Raw genomic sequence first — 13,409 nt, forward strand, 5'->3', positions numbered from 1 at the left:
AGGTCAGGGAAGGACGTACAAGGTTTGTTCCACGCATCAGACTTGGCCATGACACCTGAGTCATGGCTCAGGTGACATGACTGAAACAAACAGGGACTTGTTTGCATAAATGGTCTATTTCTCTGCTTGGGAAAGAAGAAGCACAGAAGAAAACCCACATAAATACATGGAGACTGTTTCTCTGAGAGACAGACAAAGAGCTGTAGTTTAATCACAGAAAGAAGTTGTGAGAGGAGCGTGAGGCAGCTTCCTATCTAGGAGGCATCTTGGCACCGTGAGTTCAAACTCCCTGGAGTTTTGTTCCTGACGTGCCTGGAGAGAAGAGACTCTGTAAATTAGTTGTGAGGAAACAGGTCTGTGTTCATGGCTCATGCAGCACCCTGAGTGCTTGATAGATTAAGAGGAAATATTTCAGTGCCCTCGAGGTGAATCTTGTTTGATTTAAAGTGGTTTGTAGACTTGGAGGGATAGTAGTGACTCATTTCATCTTTGGCTTCCCGTACCACTATCTTTACTTGTTCAGTGCCCTTCCATAAAGAGGGGCATCTTCAGTGCTATGTTACAGTGCTTTCTCTTATTTTTAGGCCTGTCTCCAAATCTGCCTGTTTTTATCAGAGAGGCTTATTCCTTCCTTCCTGGAAGTAAGTTTTCAAGATCTGCCCTTCTTCATGCCTCTACATGAATGTAGGACAAACAGGTGGATAAGACCCAGGTGTGTCAGGCTTCTTAATATGTGAAGCGAAACAATCTGATGTAATGATTTCAGAGATTTATCACATTAGGCATCAATGTCAGGTTACCCGTGAAGGCACCCTAAGGTGCCCAGTGCCCTAGTTAGGCAGAATGCAGCTAACAGAGCTGATATGCGAAGACACACCACGGTGAAGAGATCAATGGTAGGAGGCTAAAGGAGAGATGTGAATTTCAAGGACTAATTTACAGGAGTTTGGATGGTGCATGCCGAAAGAGATCAGTAATCTTATATAGGTCATGGCCTCACCCTTTGGAGTGTTTTCTATTACTCTTTTCTTTCACGAGTACAATAGCAATACAAAAGTATTAGTTTACAGGGATACCCTTTCATATAAGCCTTATACAAGGAGCCAGGGAAATGTTTTTGGTTTGTTTTGTTTTCTCCCACATACTTCCTTTTAACTCATTTGTGAAAAAAAATTACCCCAAAGAAGCTGAACAGGGTGTTCAGTAGCAATACTTTATTTTTTATTTAAAGTATCAGAGTCAAAGCGGAAAGGAAAAAATAAAATGTGCGAGGTGGGATTACAGACTTTGATAGTAGGAACTACGGTAGGGCAGAGGATCTGGCAGGCGTGAGAAAGAGTGGCATCTCTTGCAACTCTCGCACCTCTTGTTTGACATCCCTCTTTGCCCCGTACCCTGGTTTTGCCATCCCAACTTGGAAGAAGCCTAGAGCTTGGGCCTAGCTACACCTTTGTAGGTAAACTGGTGATGAAGTGGGCTGATCTGAAGCCCAGAGGGCTGAAACACACTCTGGAGGGACACACTTAAGGCTGGGTGGACACACAGCTTTGTCTGTTCGCTCTGCTCTGTAGTTGCCTGCAAAGAATATCTGTTACAGTAGGGGAGTGAAGGAGTTTCTAGTGTTGATCAAAAGGGTTGCTCTCACTGCATAAGGGTAGACAGGGATCTCTGAAGAACTAAGGTACGAGATGTCTTGGGTTACATCCTGATTTGCCAAGTTAAAGGGCAAATGAAATAGTTACTGTGATGTAGGTTAACAGAAGTTTATGTAGACAGAAGCTAGTGAACTTCAAAGTGTGCAAAAGTAACAAAAAATTCCAGACCCTTATGTACTATAAAAATATGGCGCATATCAAGCATAAAGCCCACATTAACATGCTTTCTGATCAAGATTTTATATGGATTGAAAAATTAGAGGGAATTTTGAGGGCTGTGCTTCCCATGGCAACCATACCTCTGGTGCCTTGTGCAAATATATAGTATTTTCTATTTGTGATGACTCTTCTGGAAAAATACAGAGTGAAACCAAGATTGCAACAGTAAACATCAAATTGCCTGAGCTTGTGTGCATAGGCTCTCACTCATCAAGATCACTGTCTGCAAATCTGCATTAATGTAATTTTTAATGTTTACTCTCTACATTAAGAAAAGTAAACAGAAACAACATGAATTTTTAATAATAATCCTTCCTATAGGCCAGTTATGTCCTTGGATGTGTGTCTCTGGAGGAGAGACTGCTGGTGAGCTAAGTACAGGTGTGCTCTTCCATCCTGGCTGGGCTGGATCAGGAGCCCCTCCTACTGCTCCTGGAGCAGATCTTTGGCTAGTCTTAACCCATTTTTCCCACTCAGCAGCTGAGTAACCCCTGCTATACAAAGGTGCTTCCCAGCGCGGGAATGGACAGGTTGCACAGTCTTGTCATCTGGAGCTTCTCTGTGGAAAGGTGGGAGCTGCATTTCCAATATTAGTGTGACCTTGCGTTGTGGCAGCATAGAAGACTTGCTGCATTTGTGAGTCACCTAATGCACAGAGAACACAATATATGCCTGTTTGTGCAGGCTTGCTCGGTAAGGAGAGCGCTGCACCACATGTAGGTTATTGTTCTGTATTTTGGATGGTCTGGAAGAGGCTTGTGGGTTGTTTTGGTTTTTTTCCTTTGGAATCCCACAGTCTAGATGCTGGAATCTCCTAGTGTCTAATATTTTGTCACTGGACTCAGCCATCCATACATCAGTGTCTAGCACCATCTGAGATACTCCAGACTATCTCTTCTGGCCTCCAGCTGCTACAGAAGGGATCCTGGAACTGCTGTTTCCTACCTGCCAGCCCCCTGTGCACCCCTGAAGGCGCTCTGTGGCATCTCAAACAGCACTAGATACCTATGCTGAGAAACCAAAACAAACCCCAAGCCCTTGTGTTGTCCTGGGCAAGACGTTGTGTGTCATTAAAGTCTTTCCCTTTGATTACACATGGGTAATGACACTTCCCTGCCTCTAAGGGATGCTGGGAGAGGTAATTAACTGAGTTTATGTTTGTATAGCATTTTGAAGATGAAATGTTATTTCACTAGAAAATTTGTGATGGTGGCTCCCTAGTGGAAAGCCTGCTGTTCCAATTAAGAGGTAGTGGTGCTGATAGCCAAAGTATTCATGTAATTAAAATAATGTCAGCTGGAAAGCCTTTACATGGAACACACAAGATTAAAAATAACATTCACTCTTAACAGCTGAACTGAGCTGATCTGTCTGCTGCAACTCCCTCATCCTCAACTGCTTGACAAACTGAGTAAACTTGAAACATGAGAATCAAAGGAGAGGTTGTGTAAATGTTGATGAAGACCTTTGTACCCAGCACGGGGCTTGCAGCCGCAAGTTACTACAACCCTTCTAGAGCACTGGTACTATTCAAGGTCTGTCCACTGTTGTGGGTTTTTTTTGTTGTTGTTTGTCTGTTAATGTTCACCAAGGGCTGGACTTTAAATATTTCATGCAGTGCCCAAAGTCTGTGCATGTTACTCCAGTGTGTATTTCTAGTGAATTCAAAGGATCATACAGGTCTCCTGCTGGAGCATGTATGGAGGTCTGCAGCAGGCGCTCTGTGAAAGCAGGGCAAACCCCATGCTTAACATCCCTTCTCACCCATGCATCCTCATAGGGGCACACTCTGAACGAACTGGGCAGTAGGTGCCTGGACAGGGCAGGAGCAGTCACAGGAGAGGGTGCTCCTGGCAGTGCCTGCTGCCAGGGACATTTCAGACCGGATTCATAGCAGCTGCTAGTGCTGCACTAAAATGCTGACAATTTTTTAATTATATTAGTAAGGCTATGATATTGTTTACCTCTGTCTCCCTGAAAGAGCAGAAGTAGCTTTTAAGAGAAACCGTAGCCTCCTACTACTATTAGAGTAGTTTCTGCTCAGAAGGCTGTGTGACCTTTGGCTAAAAAACATCCCAAGAAAACAAGGAATTCCTGCCAGGGATAGCTGGTTCTACAGCACCCTGCTCAGAGCTCACAGGCTTGAGCTCCCACATGCTCAGCAGCCATTGAGCGAGTTTCCCCACTGAAACAGCCGAACAAGCTGGAACTGGGAGCACAAAACAGCTAACAGTGACTGGCAGGACCGTCATGTGCAAGACAGGACGGATGCACACATGAATTCTGGGGATTTTCTGGTGTTTGCAGAAAAAATAATTTGCTGAAGTCTTTATGGGAGCTGATTCTACAGCACAAAGTGATGATTGCAATCAACCTGAATTGCGGGGAAACCTAGCTGAAGTTTAAAAGAGCTTTTAAAGTGTTAGCTAGATGGTTGGTTTTTTTTACTTGGTTTGAATAATTTATAAAAAGTTCAAAAGACTATTTTGGTTAAAGTAATGAAAAGCCTAACTGGAGGCCTTACTCTTCCGCACGTACCTATTTTAAACTAGTGTTGCTCCATCAGCCTCAGTGCATAGGCTCCCCGTCTTGAGCAGTTTATTTGCCCACTTGGATAACAGGCAGAGAAGCACAACCACAACCAGCAGCCACAGAAAACGGCTGCCCTGTGTGCACCCCACCAGGGCGATGGATTCCTCTCCTCTGGCCGCGGCAGCCCCCGCAGCCCCAGCATTGCGGCCAGCGCTTATCGGGCAATTGCACTCTCAGGAGGAAAATGGGTGTGCACACGTTTGAAGGTGCTCGGTGGTGTCTGGCCAGGCTGCTTCTGCAGGGAGCAGAACCGCACTACAGAGCAAAGTACATTTTGGGGTACTGGTGATTAAGGATTGTGTAATGAAAAGGTGAAAATACTAGCTTTGAAACCGATCAAAAGAATGAACATTGTCCAGAAAGCTCATCTGAAAGATTTTTTTAAATTAGAAACTGTCAAAATATTTATGTGTTCAGGAATGTCATTTTGTCTGCTAAAAGGCACCGAAATGAATGCAACCAAAACACTGTGTGTATGTATATAAATATATACTAGGAAAATATATTTAAAATATCACCTAGGGTGAAAATCAATAAAGTTCATAGAAAGCCTGTACCTTTTCATGCATTTTATGTATGTTATATATAATAACCTAATAAAGATTTCATTCACAGAGGAGAAAAAGAAAAGCTTATTCTTAGACTTTTAGCTAGGTCATTTGTAAAAATCCTTATAGTTTAATTAAACTTTTAATGTCACTCGATATATAAGTTGCTTTGCAAATACTAACCCACATAAGCACACGCCAGAGGTAACTCCCCATGCAGTTTCATTGCGATATACTTTACTGCACTTCCTGATACAAACTGTTCTGCGCTCTCTCTCACTCTTTCTTCAATATTTACCACATTTACATGTTAGTAGTCCAGCAGGTGTCAGTACACTAAAGGATGAGGTGGTTTGTATTTTTTTTTTTTCACTTAACTCAGCTGTGTTGGGTAATCCTGGAGATACAATCATTTGATTCACTACAAAACCACACTGAAAATGCTAATTACTGTGCAATTAAAAAATATCTACGTGATACAACAGGGTAAACTATCCCATTTCTGCACTGGAAAATCAAGATTGCCAAAGAGAATATATCTAGGCAGGCCTCCAGAATAACAAAGTTGTGGGTTTATTTGGATTTTTAAACACGTGATTCCTTCTTTGGGGACAGGAGTGGTTGGGAAGTGGCCGAGTTCTTTCATGAGCAAGAAGCAGAACTCAGCTTGGGTTTGTACAGCTGTCAGTGAAACGAGGCTTCTGGGTGCTCTTTTAATGTAAGCAATTAATAAGTGGGAATGCAGCTGCAAAACGCATTAGCCAGGTATTCTAATACAATTTCCATAGTACCGCATAATTAATATTTGTGACCACTTGACATTTCTTATGCAATTTTTTTTCATAGGTCAGCAGACGTCTCCAGCCTTGCCAAAAGGACGAAGTGCACCACAGGAGAAAGCCTGCAGACTTTGCACCCAGTGTGCATGCTGGGAACCATTATCCCTCTGGGTCTGTACGATCTGGAATGCCTTCATAAAACGCGGCCAGAGCAGATGCAAGTTCTTGGTCAGAACTCAGGCACTGTGACTGTTGGTTTTGGTGGACAGAAGAAGAAGTCCCCTTGCACATTCACTTGTAAGTGTCAAGAGACTTGTAAAAGCCTGCGTGTAGGTCTCTGCCAGGGCCAAGCATTGTTGCTGTTCTGGAACAGGCTGTGGCATCCACTGAAACCTGCGTCTGCACTGAACCCTGTCCAGCCCTGTTGGCATGCTCTCCAGCTTGTCAGTGCCGGGGACTCCAAATGGGCACATGGGCCTGGTGTGACAGTCCCCGTACCTTTCCAGAACTAGAGTAATTTAAACCTCCTAATGGTCCCTGGCAGGCAGCCCACCACGTCACATGCCTGCAAACTGCTTCGCTGTGCCAGTCCGTCCACAGCTGTGGAGGAAGATGAGGTTATGGGGCCCAGCTGCTGGAGAGCAGCACCGCTTCCTGACTTAAAGCATAGTTATTTCCTAGTCCGGTTCTGTCACTATGATCCAGGCTAATTTGCACACTTTTAATAGCAGGAATTTTCTATTTGGGATCACTGTGACATCATGTGCTTAAGGAGCAGCTCCACATGCAATTATGCTGGGAGGTCTGAGGGACAACAGCAACCTTTGCTCAGGGCAGACTGGGGAGCTTCTCAGGGCAGGCAGGCTGCAGCGCAGCCCCCACCACGGAGTGCTGGTCTAGAGACAGCTCTCTAGACCCAGATCCACACCATGAATGTTCACTGCAGCCTCAGCTGGCACTCCTCTGGTGAATAACCGGGTCAGTTAGCTTCCACGGAATAATTAATCTGCCTTTTTTACAGCAAATCCCAGCTGCCACCAGTGAGTGCTGACTGTGGCATTGGGATCTGGGCATGCACCAGAGGCGCTCCTTGTAGGAACAAGCTATCCTGCAGAGATGTAACAATCAACAGCAGCCCATTCACTTTAGGGTGTGGAAGGTCACTTCCATGGCAGTAGCTCTGGATATGCAATTTTCATTACCTCTGGGCCCCTCTCTCATTTCAGCAACGGGTGGGCATTGCCCTCTGGCAGCCCTACCTTCTGGCAGTGCCTGGCACCCACCAACTGGGGTTACCGCAGCTCGGAGCTGGCAAGTACCTTGAAGCACCTGCCACCAGGAAGCATGCAAAGCCATCTGCTGCCCAGTTTCCCCTGGAGCTGTTGGCTTTTAGTGACATCCTGAGCATCATAACTGTATTCTGGAGAAACAGCAATCACAGCAGCTATTCCTGGGTACTGTGGGGACACTGGTCTTCACCCTGCCGTCTGTGGGAGGAGCAATCACTGCCACCGTGGTGCCATTGCTCCACCATGCTGTGGGAACTTCCAGCAGGGGCAATTCATCGTTCACAACCATGTCAGCCATGTGCACAATGCCCTTGTGTTTCTGGTCAACATCCCTGTCATGATCTTGGTTACGACTGATCTCTGTGGTGGAGACAGCACCCGTGCAGAGTTTTCAGGTCATATATCCCAGCTGTTCCTGGCTCTGAGTAGCTGAGGGCCTGCAGGTGGTACCTCTGAGATGGTTTGTTGCCAGCACAGAAGACATTATTTGGATGCCCAGGGCCTGCTGTATGCCTGGGGATAGTGGGGAAGCCTTTAGCCTACCTGTTCAGGTCCATGTGTAGAGCACGGCACCAGCCCACAAAAGCTCCCATCACGGAAAGATCGCCTCTGTGCTGGTCAGAGAGTCATGCCCCTTATCCCCCCAGATACCATCTCTGCTTTGGTTTGACCCTCAGGTCACCCCCTTTGTGGGACCCTCAGGTCCTCTCTCTTTTAATTCACCACGTAGCTTCTTTACAGAGTTTTCTCATTGCTCTTACCTCAGCAGCCTCTGCACACCGGACTCCTCTGTGCCTGTGAGAGCAGGCAGCAGTCTGGTTGTCCAGGCAGTCCAGGCCAGGATTCCTCACCCCTGTGGGGCATGAAAAATAAGTTTTCTGTCTGAAAGCAGAATAATTCCCCACACCGGACCACCTTTCTGCTTTCTTCCCTCTCTCTGAAAGCAGGGGATGGTGTCCTCTAGTGCTCTGCTAAGAGCCCGCTGCAGGTCCCCTGCACAAATGCTTGAGTGGGTGCACAGACATGTCCTGGCCAGGTTTCGTGGTCCTGCAGCTCTGCCTGCTCTGTCTCAGCAGAAGTAGGAGCAGACCACCGCCGGATGCAGGATGCAGATAACTGTGATTTGTCTGTGGTTGCAGTTAGCTAACTGGGACATTACAGGATGTAGCAGTAGGTGCTGGGCTAATCTCTCTAGTACAAGCTGTTGCAACTACTACTGCTTTCTCCTTGCCTCCTGTATCTGACACTGAACGTTGCTGTTGCACCTAGCAGTTTTATAGGGGCTACACGAACTACATAGGGGCAACAGTGTGTGACTGTGTCACACACCGTCACAGAAACAGAAGGTCAGTTTTGCTCTGCAGCCCAAATTCACTTCAATTCGCTTTAATGCATTTCCCCCACGTCTCTTGGATGAAGGTAGAAGGGCAGGACAGCTTATTGCATCAGGTGCACGAAGACAGATCAGATACAAACTAAGCAGCATGTAGAACATTGATGGGGATTACTTCACAGAGACTAAATATTTTCTGAAGAAAAAAGAAGTGGGTAAGGAAAAATGTGGTTAGAACAAGCTAGATAAAACAAATGTGTGCTTTCTTACATTTTTTTCAGTATAAGCCTGGGCTCTGACTGGCACACTTATGCTGCGCAAAAGAATACTGTGTGAACGATTGCAAACAGCACTGGGAGAATAGTTTAAAGTTAATGTTTGTTCCATTCAGGTCACGGTTTATTAGCAGTGGCAGGTGTGTTAGTGTCTGCCAGCCACTGGATGGCATTAGTGGTCCAGGTTTTGTTTGACAGACTCCACTTCCCCCAGTACTTGGGACTCTTCATTTGCTAAAATACTGGAAAAATTCATAGTAGCTAGAAATCCTCACCCGGCACATTGGTTATTTTATACATACACACGACTGCCTTTGCCTTCTCTCATGTGAATTTTACCATTTTCATTCTTCTTTAGGAAATACAGAGGTGAGAGAAGAAATTCCTGCTGCACCTTACAAACCATCAGACTCACCAGCAGCTTTCCTGAAATGGCCACTGACCTTCTGCAGCCCACCTCATCTCATTTTTGGGGACTTGATTTTTAGCGGTGTTGAGTTCAGGCTGCTCAGTTGAACCAGCATGGAGCCAGTTGCTGGTGTCAGCAGGCCCGGGGACACTAGCTCTTCAGAGAAAGTCCTCTGCGGGCAACCCCTGCACCTGTCTGAAAGGCATTCAGATCTGGGGATTGTGAGAAACCGAAGCCCAGCTGAGCCAGACAAGGTTCTATAAAATAAGCTTCATTCCCCCGTTGGTGCATAGATCAGTCCATTTCAATTAAAACAGGAGCTAAAAGGAACATTTTGAGACAATGGTCCTTGCTCCATTAAACAAGAACTGTTGCGGTAGGCCCCTTATTGTCCTTCTCCCAGTATACCCCTTTGACCACCCAACATGCTTCGTTTCTAATCCAGCTTTATACAGATTCCAGCTTCAGGCCATCGGTCTGAAAAAAGCAGGACTTGGCTAAGACCTAATAGTCTGTTGGATATTCTTGATAACGTTGAGATTTGTGGGTGAGGGGTCTAAGGAAGCAGAGGGAAGAAATGATGTAGGCTTATCAGGTCACCAAAAATAAATCTGCCCTTTTAAAATTAGGTTTGTAATTTGGAAACTTTGATGAATCTTTGGCTGTGTGACAATATAAACTGCGGGGGAAAAAATCTCCTTCCTTATCTCGCAGTGCCTGGGGAGGATACCTGATAGTTTTCCGGAAGAGAGAATCTGTCTCACAAGGGTTGAAAACAACTAGTCTGAAAAGAGATCAGAAAGCCTTCATGTTTGTACAAATGATTGCTCTAATTCCTCTGGGGACACAGAGGACAGCTTTATATGGCATCTTACATCAGACTGTAACAAAACTAAGGGGCATAAGGATGTGCTTGCAGGGGGAAAGAAAGCATCCATTGCAGAACATGCAACCAGTCTGTCATGTTCACATGGTCTGTCTGGGGAAAAAGGATTTTAAAGTGGATGGCACAGAGATACTTTGTGAATTTTCTATTATTGCAATAATCATGTAATGTCAGCCGCTTCAGTAAAAATGGCAGGGTGCGATCTCTTGCCCTTTGGAAATACACAGGACCTCACCAGGACAGCAGGAAGTGGGGAACCTAGCAACTCCATGAAACAGAACCCCCCGTGTATGCATGGGACGGGAACACCGATTTAGGCAACACCTGACTCCTCCAACATACCATTCCCTGGTTACACAGACCACCAAACAATTCACCTTGCTTCAAAAATGAGAGCAAAATACTGAGGACATAGATGAGCTAATCTCATAACACAATTTAGTAACAGAAGGGTGCAGGGGCAGTGCTGGCACTCATTTAACATTGCTGGGGCTGAATCCCATGAGGACCCTCCAAGCCTTTTTCCTCCCCCTCTCCCTTCACTCACACAAACCCTGCAAGAGCAGTGCTTATGGCTGGTCATATGTACGGTGCTTGGCACAGAGCCATTTTGTTCCCTCCACTTCCAGCACAGACACAGTTTGTCCGTGTAGACAGAAAAAATCAAACATCTGTCACGGAGAAGCCATTTGCTGGAATCAGAGGGTAGAGTGACTTATTACCTGCATTAGCCTGACAGGGTTGAGTTATGGGAGGACAGCAAAAGCACTTGTGTAAATAGAAATAATGGAACTAATAAACACAAATCAATAGGCACATGTGTTCAGCAACACCTAATGCCCTCTGGTCCCCTCTGAGGTGGTATCTAACATCCATCACAGCAGGCAAGGGTAAGATGGATGGGTATCTCTCAGCCCAGCCGGTTCTGGAGTCCTGAGCTGCCCAAGACTGTACCAGCAAACTGCTTACATCAAAGCATGTCAGAGGACAGAGCATGTCCAAGCAGTAAACTCAGCAAAGCCAGAACTCAAAAAAGTCAAGGGGTTGTTTAAAACTGTCCCATCTTAACATCATCCTGGAGGATGCATCTCCAGAGAAGCTAACTTGGAGTCTGGTTTCACCTGCTTTCTGCTTTTTCCTCCAAGTCTTACAGCACATATTCTGGCTTGTGAAAGTCCTTCCAGGGTAGCACTTTTGTCCCTAGCTCCTCAAGAAGACAGAAGGTGTGTCTACACTTGCTGAGTAGGGGAGGACCAGGGAGTAAGTTCAAGGACTGGATTCATAATTACCTGCACTGAGTAATTATTGTGTCAATGTTTTAGATCATTTCGTTAGCCCTCCCAAGGTACATGTGCAAACAGAGCAGGCTAGCCCATAGCCATCCATGGGGATGTGCTGTTCAGCTGCTAAGCTGGGAATCAATCCTTGCTCTTCTTCCATCCAGCAGCACAAACATAGCCCAAGGTGGCAGCGAAGACCTTCCTCCCTTCCAGGGCTGGAGCCACCCGTGCAGTGGTTGTGGTGGGTTGTCCTGGCACTGAGACATGACACAAGTCAAAGTCTCTGCTACGGGGTCAGAGCAGCAGTTCTCTTTCAAGTCCCTATAAACCATAATATCTTCTCTCCTCCTGTCAGCACATGCTCAAAGCTGAGTTAGCAATAGGGAAACAGCTTGGTGCTTTCCCACAGTGGCCGAGTCACCAATTTAGGTGAGACACATATGCAAGGAGTTGTCTCTTCTGTCACCTCATCCTTCACTCTCCAGCGCATATGAACCATATCTCACAGCCATTTCAAGACCATATCCTTCTGAAGGAACTACTATAGGTGTGCATGCCTGGGCCAACTGCTTAAAGCATGTGGTGTCTGATCTGCCCAACCACTGTTAATCTGTGTCTTAAACTGTGGTAGGAGAATCCATGTTCTTGGCTGACTTTAGAAAGTGCCATGAAAAACAATAGTGTTACACCAGGGATGCTTGGGCACCACAGCAGGAGTAAAAATGACACAGGTTTGCACTATCTGATTAATTGGTATATTTTGAGAAAAGATGGTGACCCCATCAGCAGCCACCTACAGAAGCAATGATGCTAAGCGTGGCTTAAAAATATAGAAAATATTGAAGGGAAGCTCAATGATCTGCCCCCTGTGCCCCACACTCTCCCCCCAGTTCCTGCTGTCCTTCCCCACTCACACCTATATGCATTTAGCAGAAGATGTGTGGTCTGTAGCAACTCCGAGCACTGTGTTTGCTCTCCGTACTGTCATCTCCAAAGGACCAGGTTGCTGGGAATGGTCCCCATTGCTTTCCTCCCCAGGGCAAGGACAGCTTGGGCAGGCCATGCTCTAACCCACTGTTAAATTAAAGTTCACTCTCCTCTGGCTTTAATATTTCAAATGAATTATTCAAAAAGTCTGCAGGCACAATCACCTTTTCATAAGGAGCAGGTAATCAGGAAAACATTAATATTTGAGGAAGAAAATGTCCAGGCTAATGATTTAGACAGAAAGGGCAGGGTTACTCTCTCCCATGCCTTTTTATAAGCAGCTGTGTGCCTCCTTACATCTCACTGTATTAGAATCGTTGAACCATTTAGGTTGGAAAAGACCTTTATGATCATTGAGTCCAACCATTAACCTAGCATTGCCAAGTCTAGCACTAAACCATGTCCCTAAGTGCCATATCTACACATCTTTTAAATACCTTCAGGAATGGTGACTCAACCACTGGGCAGACTGTTCCGATGCTTCACAACCCTTTCAGTGAAGCAATTTTTCCTAAAATCCAATCTAAACCTCCCCTGGCACAACTTGAGGCCATTTCCTCTTGCCCTATCCCTTGGTACTTGGGAGAAGAGACCAACACCCACCTCACCATAACCTCCTCTCAGGTAGCTGTAGAGAGCGATAAGGTCTCCCCTGAGCATCCTCCTCTCCAGGCTGAACACCCCCAGCTCCCTCAGCCGCTCCTCATAAGCCTTGTGCTCCAGACCCTTCGCCAGCTGCGTTGCCCTTCTCTGGACACGCTCCAGCCCCTCAGTGTCTTTCCTGCAGTGAGGGGCCCAACCCTGCACACGGCATTCCAGCTGCGGCCTCACTGGTGCCGAGTGCAGGGGGATGGCCACTGCCCTCGGCCTGCTGGCCACGCTGTGTGGGTACAAGCCAGGATGCTGCTGGCCTTCTGGGCCACCGGGGCACACTGCTGGCTCGTGTCCAGCTGGCTGTCGACCAGCACCCCCAGGGCCTTTTCTGCCAGGCAGCTTCCCAGCCAACCTGTAGCGCTGTGTGCGGGTTTTGTGACCCAAGTGCAGGACCCGGCACTTCTCCTTGTTGAACCTTGTACAATTGGCCTCAGCCCATCGATCCAGCCTGTCCAGACCCCTCTGCAGAGCCTTCCTACCCTCAAGCAGATCAACACTCCTGC

General features: G+C 46.4%; 1 long non-coding RNA gene across 1 annotated transcript; it reads left to right on the forward strand.

Annotated features, from left to right (window-relative positions):
- Positions 1 to 5,643: 5,643 nt before the first annotated feature.
- On the forward strand, positions 5,644 to 9,779 carry LOC119143322. The gene is made up of 3 exons (XR_005102667.1): positions 5,644 to 5,779; positions 5,861 to 6,090; positions 9,049 to 9,779. It is a non-coding gene; the product is annotated as an uncharacterized LOC119143322 (long non-coding RNA).
- Positions 9,780 to 13,409: the final 3,630 nt, after the last annotated feature.

This window comes from Falco rusticolus, chromosome 2 (assembly GCF_015220075.1).
Source record: "Falco rusticolus isolate bFalRus1 chromosome 2, bFalRus1.pri, whole genome shotgun sequence".
In the NCBI taxonomy this organism is placed as follows: Eukaryota; Metazoa; Chordata; class Aves; order Falconiformes; family Falconidae; genus Falco; species Falco rusticolus.